We start from the raw sequence: 11,704 nt of genomic DNA, 5'->3' as shown, positions 1-11,704 counted from the left end.
TCCAGACATACCACATGGATACTTAAAACATCAGAGTAGCTTAATGTGCTATGTTAGCCCTGGATGGCAAGCCACTGATCTGCCCAAAGTCGTGATGATGAGTAATAGGTTGAAGAGTTCTGAGCAAACTTCAAGCAACATGGGTGTGGCGCCCAAATATCAGATTATTTATTAGTCCATAGCTGAACAGCTTGATGTGATTATCAAAACACTGTAACTTCCCACAGTCACGTATTGGCATCTGCAATAGCACCAGGAATACTTGATCTTTAATATTTAATAATACTTAGCATTTAGATAGGGCATTTCAAGTGTTCACATCCATTATGTCAATAATCTTTACAACAGCCCTTAAGGCACGAGCAGTGTTACATCTCAGCAACTCTGTGAAGTAGGTTAGAAATGAGAAAGAGTGACTGCCTTAAGCTCACCTGGTGAGCTTCATGGCTGGATGGCCTCACCAATATGTGCTAAATACTGTATAAACTAAGCTGGTGGCCTCTCTTACCTGCCCTCCCCGATGATGTTGGACTACAACTCCCATTATCCATGACAATTGGGCACACTGGTTGAGGCTGTTGGGAGTTGTAGTCCGACAACATCTGGAGGACAGCAGTTTGGAGGTGGCTGATTTAACATTCATGAACACCACCCCAGCCCCCCCCCTTTTAGTCCACCACAAAAAAATTGGAGGTTATTCTGACCCACAAAAACAACACACTCCTGCCACAGGTAAAACAAGAGCAATCAGCTCTGCCTGTTAGCTAGCTCCTTTAACACAGAAAGGATGTTAAAGGCATAAAAACTGTTGTGACTCTAGTTGCTAATCACATGTCATGTGCCCATCGCCACTCACCGAATGTCCGCACACATCAGCCCTCTTCATACATCTGGGTTGAACCTTCATGCCCTAGTATACCTGAAGGAGCGTCTCCACCCCCATCGTTCTGCCTGGACACTGAGGTCCAGCGCCGATGGCCTTCTGGCAGTTCCCTCACTGTGAGAAGTGAAGCTACAGGGAACCAGGCATAGGGCCTTCTCACTAGTGGCGCCCACCCTGTAGAACGCCCTCCCACCAGATGTCAAAGAAAAAAACAACTACCAGACTTTTAGAAGACATCAGAAGGCAGCCCTGCTTAGGGAAGCTTTTAATGTTTAATAGACTATTGTATTTTAATATTTTGTTGCAACCTGAGTTTGGAAATAGCCTAAGCACAAGTACCGGTACTTCTCACTTTATTGATCAGCCATGGAGGATTCTGGTAGCCTGAATAGGAAAGTGGGGTGGGAGACACAATAACCAATAAATATGATGGCTATCAATGGCAGGATCTTGTCAGTAGTGAACACACAGGATTCTCCTGAAGGAAGGGTGGAGAGTGGGCAAAAGAGAGAGAGAGAGGCTCAGTTGCTTTAGCCACTTGCATGGGCCTCTCTTGGTGTGGCAATGCAGGCAGAGAAGAAACACAGAGCGATTGTTTGAAGCCTCCAGAAAAATGCATCCCTTCTCCCAAGCTTTTCTACCCAGTGCTGCTTGTGAGGTATCCACCTCAGTCTAGTAATTATGAGGGTCATATTAAGGACCAGAGGCGGCACCCGTTGAGATGATCTCATCTGATGGAATTTTCCATTCTGACGTCAACAGACTTAGCGGCTACTGCGGGACGGGCGTGTAAAGACCTGGTGTCTCAGACCAGCCACAAATATAGAAGCGCAGAGCTGGGTGGGGCTCTGAGGGTCATCAAGTTAAACATCCTCTGTCAGGCCTGAACTGTCTTATAACAACAAAAGTTGGTTTAGCAGCCTCTTCTAAAAAGCCCTCTGAGGAGATCTCACTGCTTCGACGGGCAACTCGCTCTGCTGCCCAGTTGTTCTGCTCTGAAAATTTCAGATGACTTTTGTGCCATTTGATCCCCTACCCACCCCACTATTGTATCCAAACCCGTAGTGTTTCTTGGGGGGTCCTTAAGGAACAGACAGAAAAATTTCCTCTGTTTTCCTCAGTGTAGTCTTCTACGCATAAACTGGTGTGAGTGCATTTGTGCATTCTTCCAACAGCCTTTTAAAGCCATTCAAAAATCTGAGTATCTTCTAAGGCTGCAGTAAATATTCTTCTATTTTGATTCTTATGCTGGAGCTCTTGATTTTTCTGGGCGACGGAGAATAAGAAATATATCCTGGAAAGCCCCTCAATTGTGAAAAAATGTCATATATGTAAATCTGTTTTTAGTTCTATTTCCCTTATCAGTTGATGCCTTAGCAGCAGTCCTTCCACCCTCTGCAGCTTTCTGATTCTTCCTTCTGGACCATCTTTGTGACCAATTAGGGATAACATAGTGATTGAGATGAAGACATGATGCTTACATAGCCAACCATATCCGACTACAGGATTATGTCAGTGAGGGCAACTAATGTCAGTTAAGAGAGGGGCTAATTTTTTGTGAATCAGTCATGTGGGTAGATCCAGCCAATTGGGGGCCACACAGTAAATGAGATTATGTGGCCTAGTGATTACATAGTCACAGGGCAAGAGAGGGCAATGTATGCCCATAGACAAATATTTTGATTACACTGAGCACCTTCATATTCACCACTTATTCATCCAAGGTTTCAGTGGAAGTGTTGACTAGAACTGGAGCCACTGTGGTATACTTTCTCTTACCCCTTTGAGGGTACCTTTTAAATGATCATGGGTGCGTTCATCTTATAACGTTGCCATTTAATCAATTTTTCTTCCGCATTCCCCAGGGAGAGTCTTTTCCGTTGTTTTTGTTTAGGAAAGCATTCGCTGACGATGGAGCCACTTGCTGCACAGATGCTTTTAATTTATGTAGTTGCTGGGCCTGGGAGACTGTTGACTTTAGGACTTCTGTTTAAAGTGTTGATTGTTTTATATGATGATTTTATGACATTTTATGGATGTTATCATTGGTGTGTTGCTTTGGGTGTCATATGTATATATGCATTTCTATACTTTTTGGGGGTGGGGAATGGGATGTGTTAGGTTTCAATAGGCCAAATTCGATAAATATGCTTGGGGTGCTGAATTTTGCATCCAGTCCAAAATTTTGCATTTTGCAAGGTGCAAACACTGTATTGGGGAGCAGAAGAAAGAGGAAGCTATTGTCCTCCTCCCCTGCTTGTTGGTTTTCTGGAAGCATCTGGGCTGGCCTCTTTGGTAAGCAGGATGCTAGAAGGGATGGGCTTTTCTTATGTTCTTGTTATTACGTTATTGTTCCTAACAGATTCCTGCCTGTCCTTTCCTTTGAAGCGGTCCCTTCATATGTCTTCTTTTACTGTGTGCTATGAAGACTGTGCTCGTGATATTGGGGCAGTCAAGAGTGCTCACTCCTGGAGGCCATCCCTGATAGAGTGGGATTTAACAGCTCCAGATGCTGCCTGATGAAAACTTTCCTCACATCCAGAGCACTCTCTGTTTCACCCAGTTGATCTAAGCACTCAGTCCTGCAGCAGTGGGGCTGGGGGCTAAGTGAATCTGACTTGCTTTCTGTGGTGTGATTCCATCCCCTGTGTGGAAAAACAAAGGTGCGTTCCAACATCATTGACCGAGAAGGCTTGCAAAAATACTCATTTTACAAGGAATTATGTTTTTTTGGCTTATCCCTCTAAGGGGCGATGCCCTCCCTGTTCTTCTCCGCCCTTTTGACATGTCTCCCAAAGAGTGAAAATGGAAAATAAAACCCATAATATTTCATCTCTGACCTTCCAGTTTTCAGCCAAGAGAGACAAAACTGCCTTCCATTTGTCTAGGCCAAGAGAACAGAACATTATAAAACCTTTTCAGACTTTTAAAAAGTTACTTTTTAATAGTCACTGTGGGTTCTCATTCCATCTTTTTTTTAATGATTTTTTTTTTAAAAAAAAGCTCCCCAAATCTCACAATTTCAAAGACGTGAAGGTAGCCATCTTTCTCTACTGCCCAGCTCCCTTCCTTGAGATTTGGACTGCGGAAAGTCTTTAACCTTCAGGTCCAATTGAGTTTCTTCCAAGTTCGTATTTATGCCGCATGTCAAGGAGTGCAGCCTCATACCTCTAGAATGACAACGTAAGATCAGTGCACAACCATGCGAGTTCATGTGTTTGCAATTTACAGCCCTACACTTCTTCACATCGAATTGCATTTGCCATTTTATTGCTCGTTCACTCAGTTTGGAAAGATCATTTTGGAACTCTTCATAATCACTTTGTTTCAACCACTCTGAACAGTCTGGTGTCTCAGAAAACGTGTCTACCTCACTTTGCAAATCTTGCTAAGCAGTTTACAAACCACTTTTTGAGGGACACATGAACCCTCCCTTTTATTGTTTCACCCCTAGAAATCAGCCCATCTCAGACTTTGGGTACACCAAACCAAGGACCTGTGCTGGGCCCAGGGGTAACCGATGAAACACGGTCCAGGTCTGGTCCAGAATCCGAAGGTTCTGCTGGGAGACAGTCCAACAGGGCCAAGGCAGGAAACCAGGCAGGAAACCAGGCAAGGAGAGGTACAGGATCTCTGGCATACCGCAATGTTACTTCTGCAACCTGGGGCAGGGTCCAACAGCCTTTTATCTTTGTCAGGGTAACGGCCAGTCCTGATCCCCCGGCGACTCACCTCCCTGTCTCGGCTGAAGGCGAGCACTCCTCCTGCGAGTACTCAGGTCTCTCCTTCTCTCAGCCCTTAGCCTCTGCAGCTCGGGAGACGTCGGTGGGTTACTAGACCCAGAGGCTGCCCCAGCCTCCCCTGACCAAACCAGTAGTGGAACAGCTGTAAGTGATGGCCCAGCTGGAGGCAACAAGGTAATCCCCGCATCTGGAGCCAGGGCAGGCTCAGGCCCCTGACTCGGCCCAGCTGGTGTTTCTTGCAGGGGAACCAGTGCAGACTGGGTCTCTTCAGGATCAGGCCCCAGACTTGGTTCAGGTGATGCCTGAGGCAAAGGATCTGGTGCAGACTGAGTCTCCTTTGGTTCTGAGTCTGAGCCCGAGTCCCAGGCCATCACAGGACTCTCTCCTACTTATTGCCTCACCCCAGATGTGCTCAATGCGTGAGGATGAGATTATCCTGTTTTATACTGCAGGTGGATGGTTGTAGGTGCACAGGTGAGGCTGGAGCTCGGGACCCATAAGGCAGACTGAAGCAGCTCCTGCAGGTGGAAGAATCCCAGTGGGGTGGCATCCCACTTCTACCACCAGGGAAGCAGCAGCAACAAGAAGCAGGTTCTGGTGGGAGCTCACGAGATTTTGCAGAGTCCTCACATGATCTTGCAGGGCTCTGTGGGAGAACTTGCTGCTGCCACTGCTGCCATGTCTCTTCCCTTCTTGGTGCCGCCACGGGCACCTCCCACTCCTCACGAAGAGAAATAGCTGCAGAACTCGGTTTCTGAGTTCTGCAACCCTGGGGGGCTGTCCCTGAAACCCAGAAGCCACAGCAGCAGCCACACAACTCTGAGAAGTGAGGCTGTGGTGGGGAGGCGGCAAGGGGGCAGCGACACTGTACTGTTTTGCCTCAGGTGACTGGGAGCAGCCACCGAGACCACATAACACCAGTCCTGAAAGACCTATATTGGCTCCCAGTATGTTTCCAGGCACAATTCAAAGTGTTAAAGCCCTAAACGGCCTCGGCGCAGTAGGAGGAGCGTCCAGAAGGAGCGTCTCCACCCCCATCGTTCTGCCCAGACACTGAGGTCCAGGGCCAACAGCCTTCTGGCGGTTCCCTCACTGTGAGAAGCAAAGCTATAGGGATCCAGGCAGAGGGCCTTCTCAGCAGTGGCGCCCTCCTTGTGGAACACCCTCCCATCAGACATCAAGGAAATAAACAACTATCTGAGTTTTAGAAGACATCTGAAGGCAGCACTGTTTAGGGAAGTTTTTAATGATTGATGTTTTATTGTGTTTATAATATTCTGTTGGGAGCCGCCCAGAGTTGCTGGGGAAACCCAGCCAGATGGGAAGGGTATAAATAATAAATTCTTCTCCTTCTCGTTCTCGTTCTCGTTCTCGTTCTCCTTCTCCTTCTCCTTCTCCTTCTCCTTCTCCTTCTCCTTCTCCTTCTCCTTCTTGGACAGGCTGCCCCTGCTCGTGATAATTGACTGGATGTTTCATCTCCAGGAGATCTGGTCTTGGAGTGCACCAGTGAGAAAAAGCTCTCCATCCTCACCCATTTCTGGGCTGTAAATTTAGTCCTGGACTTCAGCATTGTCCTTGACATCTTACCGCCACCCACCCTGTTGCAGAATTCAACAATCAGCCTGTTGGCTGCCACAGACATGCCAATTCTGGCATGACTGCATTGGCTGCCAATTACTTTCTGGGCCCATTTCAAAGTGCTGGTAGTGACCTCTCAAAGCCTTGTGCAGCTCGGGACCCCAACTGCTGCCTCTCCCCACATGAACCAATGCAGACCCTGTATTCATCACCCAAGATGCTTCTCTGATTGCCTCCTCCAGGGGAGATGTAGAGGGTGGAGACCCAAGAATGGGAGCCCCCCAAAATGTGCCTGGAGGAGAAGGTTGTCCTCAGGCCGAAGACGTTGTCTCCCTTGCCTGCCTGCCCTATGCAGTGCTAAACTCTGTGTAGACTGTACACAATAAAAGTTGTGACCACTCAAATGGCTTTTCTTTTGGTCAAGCCATTCCTATTCTCCCTCTCTATCCCTGTTCAGCACTGGGAGCACAAAACTGCACTGAAAGATTCTAACAATATCCAACCTCCTGTGAGCCAGCAAGCGACCGAGTGAGGCCTGTGCATCTGTGCCTAGAAGGACTCATTATCCAGACAGATATTGGGGGTGTTTAAATAGATGCTTTAACTACACTCTAATATCACAGAAGACAAACTGTTTGTTTTCAGGTTTTATCCCCTTCCGTTCCCACACTGAGGAAAGGCCCACTGTGTGTGTTATTATGAACGTGATCGACAGAGTTACGGCTGGCACTGTAAAAAAGTAATTACAAATTATGAAGGAATGAATACGGTTGTTACAACATTTGAATGAGGTGCCCCAGCTATGTGTCTTGCAAAGATTTAAAGCCTTCTTCTTTATTTTCTCTATCTATCCATCCATCCTTATTAATATGTACATAAAAGGTAAAGCACTAGCGTATGCTATTAAAATGGCCTTTGAAAAGAGGACCTGTCAGGGTGACACTGTGGTGTACAGTACAGGAGCTATGAATGTATGGTAGCAAAGTATGGTGTTTTCTGTCTTCTGGCTGGAGAGCCAAGCAGCCAATGCTCACACAAACAATTTACAGTCTTAAGACCAAGAAGAGCTATTCTTCTAAATGCCACATTTTAGGAAACTTCTTTTTCCATCTATATTTTATTAAATCTCAAAAATTGTTATGCATACACTCCAATACATGATCATTTTTTCTTTTCTTTTTTCAACTTCCCACCCCATTTTCCATGTGTGTTTTTTTAATTATGTCTCCCCCTTGCTGCACCTTATCTTCTTTTATATCATAACAACAATACAGTAATCTCTTAATTCCTTCTGTTGCTCATAGTTCAAATCCTGCTTGAGAATTCATCATACTGTAGTATTTCTTTAAATAATCTGAAAAAGGCTTCTACTCTTCCCCAAAGCAGTCATCATTAGGTTTTCTTATTTTTTACTGTTAGATTTGCCAATTCTACACAGTCCACTTTACTTTTTCCAATCTTCTTTGGTGGGATCTTCTTCTTCCTTCCATTTTTGTGCATGAAGACCCTAGCTGCTGTTGTTACATACATAAATAACTTAATCAATTAGAAAACTATTTTAGAATAACTAGCAGTCTCGTACTCAGCATTGCTTAGATATGCAAAGTAAAATATCCACTCTACAATTCTATGAGTCTATAATTCTATGAGTCTATGATTCCTCTATAAAAGAAAGCCAAGTTATGTTTGCATGTTGCCTCTCGCTGGATTTGGATGAATGTTTTTTCCCCCTGGCTACTGAATTTAGAAACTCCGTTTGATTGTTCCCGTTGAATCTTTTAAATATATACAAAGTGAGTCGTTTTTGTATTTTATTGTGTCATACTATTATAAAAGCTGCTTGGACAACACCTCCCCCAAAGTGTGGAAGTTGAAAAAATTATCCTACTGTCTTTGGTTCTTCGCTTCTCAGTTATTTGTCTCTGTACTCTGATTCTACCCCAAGTCCTGACTCCGAGAAAGATTAAAAAGAACTGTGTTTATTTATATGACCTTAGGTATCAGATAACTTATCAGGGAGAGATTCCTAGGTGGTCTGTTTTGAGCTATTCTTCCTGGTTGGAAACACAGCTACAATGATCATTTTAAATGTGATTTCCTAATTGTGTGTGAAGACCCCCCAAACCACCCCCAAATGAAGACACAATAGACACAGATTTTAATTTAAGGTTTTTGGCATTGAATTTTGGCCACAACTTTATTGATCACAGCATGTGAGTGGTTGCTTAGGCATTGGTTCCAGACTACCTGAACCTGCACGGTGGCAGGAACAAGACTGATACTGGGCACCACCATATGTCCGTAAGGAAAAGCATCCTGGGGGAGCGAGAACTCCTTCAATCTCACAGCTCACCCCAGATGCTCCCAGGGGCTCTGGCGTGGCCCTAGCCCCTTGACAGGGTTTGGACAAAAGCAAGGCGAGTCCCTGGATTCTTTTAACGGAATTCCCTAGCAGCAATGGAGGAGCAGGCACAGCCAACCAAAACAACCCGTCCCCAAAACATTGAACCAAATGCCTAACCACCAATCTTACAAAGTTGTGACGATCTGCTACACGGTAGTCAAAAACCAAGTGGCACTGCCAATCAGCCAAATGGCAAAATTCCTACTGGGCCCCTGCTCCAAAACAGACGACCCCTAGACAGTCATAGCAATGCCATAAGAACAACCCTAAATATAGGGAGAGGAGGACGAGTGATCTGCTGCACGTCGCAAGAAAGTGAAACTCTCCAGCGATGGCAGCAGCTTAAGTATCCCCTCAGTAGCCAATAGACAACCCAACTGACCAAATTTCTGTCCCAGCAACAGAGGGGCAACCAATGGGGCATTGTGGCCATCCAAATGGTCCCGCCCCGCAACACATGCCCTTCATGATGAAGGACCTGGCTTACAGGATTCTGATATTCAAACTGGAAATAAACTCATGTATAGGTGTGCACCTTTCTGATTCTCAAATGTTGTGTATGCACATGGAAACCCAACTTCCTGACCTGGAAATGCATCCATTTCAGAGTACTGCAAAATAGGACGATGGCTCTGGTTCCTGCTGCAGTGTCCTTTGGGGAGAAGAGAAGTCTGTGCTCCCCTACCTAATATTCTGCGGCTTTCAGACTGTGCAGCCTCAACTCAAGAAGCAACAGGCCTCCTTCAGTCTTTATGTCTGGCCAATCTACAGTAATCCTATTCATTGTATGTGTTTTATTGTGCTATAAAAAGGTGGAGACCTTTGCAGTTCAGCTTGTCAAAGAGTGGGGGAATGGGGAGGGGGGAAGGAAGGAGAATCCTATTGAGATTAATGGATAGAGCAGAAAATAAAAAGCAATGAAAGCTTCGGTGTGAAAGGTATGAGTTTAGGTAAACGGCCATGCCCTTTGGAAGCAGAGAAGATGATGTTCTTGCTATTAGACACAGCACTCTCATCTCTTCTGCCCCTCAATAGCTGAAAAGAGAAGACAGGAGAGTTAGATGCCTAACTTCACAGATCTCCCAAAATTGGGAATGGAAGGTGAAGCTCCCAAGCTGGCAATAGAACCTGAGATAACCAGTTCACACATGCAAGTGGACAAATTGTGGGTAGGTTTTACTGAAAAGCACCAGACAAGTGCAGAAAATCCATGTGATTCCAGATGAGGTTGTAAGTTGTTCATCTGAGCTAGTGCTTCCGTATTGGGCAGTTATCTTTCCACAAGGGCAGACATTGATGCCGAAATCCAGCTTCGCCTGAGCTCTGCGAGTGCAGCTTTCTCCCGATTGAAGTGCAGAGTGTTTGAGGACCGGGACATTCGCAGGGAAACCAAAATGCTTGCTTACAAAGCTATTGTACTACCAACTTTACTGTATGCTTGTGAAATGTGGACCACTTACAAACACAATCTCCAACTCCTCGAAAGATTCCATCAATGGTATCTCTGAAAATTTTTACAGATCACTTGGGAAGACAGGCGAACTAATGCCAGTGTACTGGAAGAGGCAAAGATCACCAGTGCCAAAGCAATGATTCTTCAACATCAACTTCGTTGGACTGTTGATGTGGTGCGGATGCCCGAGCAACTACTCTAATCCGAACTTAAAAATGGTAAGCGTAATGCTGGTGGTCAACAAAAGAAGTTCAAAACTCTCTCAAGGCAAATCTAAAAAAATGTAGTATAAACACCGACAACTGGGAAACACTGGCCTACGAGCGCTCCAATTGGAGAACAGCCTTTACCAAAGGTGTCATGGGTTTTGAAGACACTCGAACTCAGGACGCAAGGGAGAAACGTGCTAGGAGGAAGCCACGCTTGGCAAATCCACACTGTGATCAACTCCCACCCAGAAACCTATGTCCCCACTGTGGAAGAAGGTGTGGATCCAGAAATGGCCTCCACAGTCACGGACTCACTTTTAAAATCGTGTTTATGGAAGACAGTCTTACTCAGCTACGAGTGGTTGCCAAAGAAGAAGAAGATTGGGCCATAACATCTGGCTACCATGATGCGTGAAATGGAGGTAGGGGGAATCAAATAGAAATGGCTGTGCATACAGACTGCACGTGCAGGCCCCAGATCCCACAACCGGCCCCTCTGTTCTGTGATCCAGCCAGTTGTAAGCCTGCTGGTGGCCCCACACATTTCCACAGAGAAGCATTAACTTGCCTGGACCAGGCCACTGTATTTTTGAGGTGACAGGAAACTTCTGCCTGTGTTGCTGGATGTGTGCAATGGTTCATTTGCATGTTCAATCAGGGTAAGCTCTGAATGGCATCCCACTTCCCAGAACATATGCTAACTAGAGCTCAGACCTTTTATGAAGCTGGAGGGTTGCCAACAATCTAATGTTTTTACTTAACCATTCAGTATCAGCCAGTCCATTTATTGAATCAACATGGTATTTTGAATTGGGATTGGTTAAATTCCCATCCCTCTCATTGGCCTCACACATAGATCCTCTAGGTTCTGCCAATATATATTTTAAAAAACATTAAAAAAATAACATTAAAAAAACTTCCCTATACAGAATGTCCTTCTGTTGTCTTCTAAAGGTTTTACAGTTGTTTATCTCCTTGAGCTGAGGGATGCATAACTCCATTTATCCGATGAAATCGGATAAATCCAACATTTATCCAATGAAAATAGGGACGTTCTAAGGAAAAGCACTAAATTCTGGAATCAAATCAGAAAATGGGATGTAAATCTGTAACTCCAGGACTATCCATGGAAAATAGGGGTGCTTGGAGGGTCTAAAACATGGGTAGGCAAACTAAGGCCCGGGGCCTGGATCCGGCCCAATTGCCTTCTAAATCCGGCCCGCGGACGGTCTAGGAATCAGCGTATTTTTACATGAGTAGAATGTGTCCTTTTATTTAAAATGCATCTCTGGGTTAATTGTGGGGCCTTCCTGGTGTTTTTACGTGAGTAGAATGTGTGCTTTTATTTGAAATGCATCTCTGGGTTATTTGTGGGGCATAGGAACTCGTTCATTTCCCCCCCTCCCAAATATAGTCCGGCCCCCCACAGAGTCT

The sequence above is a fragment of the Podarcis gaigeae genome (assembly GCF_964106915.1).
Source record: "Podarcis gaigeae genome assembly, chromosome: 2".
Lineage (NCBI taxonomy): Eukaryota > Metazoa > Chordata > Lepidosauria > Squamata > Lacertidae > Podarcis > Podarcis gaigeae.
The sequence above is the reverse complement of the archived record's forward strand: the minus strand, read 5'-3'. Positions refer to the sequence as shown.